Below are 1,155 nucleotides of genomic sequence, written 5' to 3' on the forward strand. Positions count from 1 at the left end.
TACATTCATGTATAAGAACAATAATACATAAAGTCTATTTACATTGCACCGAAGTGGTATAATGTTCTTTTGTTGAGGTGAGGTTGAGGATAACAGTAGGTTCGCTCTCGATGATGTTCGGTTGGATGTTAGAGAATCTCAGCTGATCAAGATGACGTCGCCAAAATACTCCTGGAACAACCTCGACACGATACGATACAGGACCTGTCTGAGAACTGATTGTTCCAGATGTCCAGGATGGTTTGCTCGATCGATAGCCTCTGATCGCGACTGTCTGTTCCGATGCGAATGCTCGTTGAGTTACATGCCTTTTCTCAACCATTTTACCCTGAGAATCTTCAACATGGCGTTGTAAATTGGGTTTCAGTAAGTCCATTCTAGTACACAAATTACGGCCCATGAAAAGTTTTGCTGGCGTTTCATTGGTCGTTGTGTGTGGTGCATTTCTATATGCCATTAAGGAATTTGACAGTTTCTTGTTAATTGAACCAGAGTCCTTGGCGCTGGAACGCATTGCCGTTTTGAATGATTGCACGAATCTTTCTGCAAGCCATTTGTAGCGGGATGATATGGCGCTGATGTAATATGCCGAATACCGTTGGATTTTAGAAAATTCCAAAATTCCACTGAGACAAATTGAGGACTATTATCGCTAACGATCTGTCTCGGGAATCCATTCCTGGCAAAAAATGGTGCGTAGGACCTCGATGGTTTTCTCAGAAGTGGTTGTCTTCATCTGGACAACCTCTGGCCACTTCGAGTTGGCGTCTACCATTACAAAAAAACATTGATCAACAACTCTAAGACCGGATTGACCGTAACTTTGAAATCTCCACAAAGACGGATTTTCCCAGATTTCTTTACCACTGGCACGATAGGAGTCGCCCACTCACTATAGTTTACCTCGTCTAAGATACCATTCTCCACAAGATTATCAATCTCGGCTTCGACCTTTGGACGAATAGCATATGGTACAGGTCTTGGCTTACAAAATGTCGGTGTTGCGTCATCCTTCAGGTTAAGCTTGGCCTTGAACCCCTTGACAGTTCCTAGGTCATCTCCAAATACATCCTTGTATTTGTCCAAAATTGTCTTTTTTGGGGGGGTTGAAAAACCCCCCCCCGGTTTGGGGTTTTTTTGGGGGTTTGGGGTTCC

This window comes from Pecten maximus, chromosome 6, assembly GCF_902652985.1.
Source record: "Pecten maximus chromosome 6, xPecMax1.1, whole genome shotgun sequence".
NCBI classification, from domain to species: domain Eukaryota; kingdom Metazoa; phylum Mollusca; class Bivalvia; order Pectinida; family Pectinidae; genus Pecten; species Pecten maximus.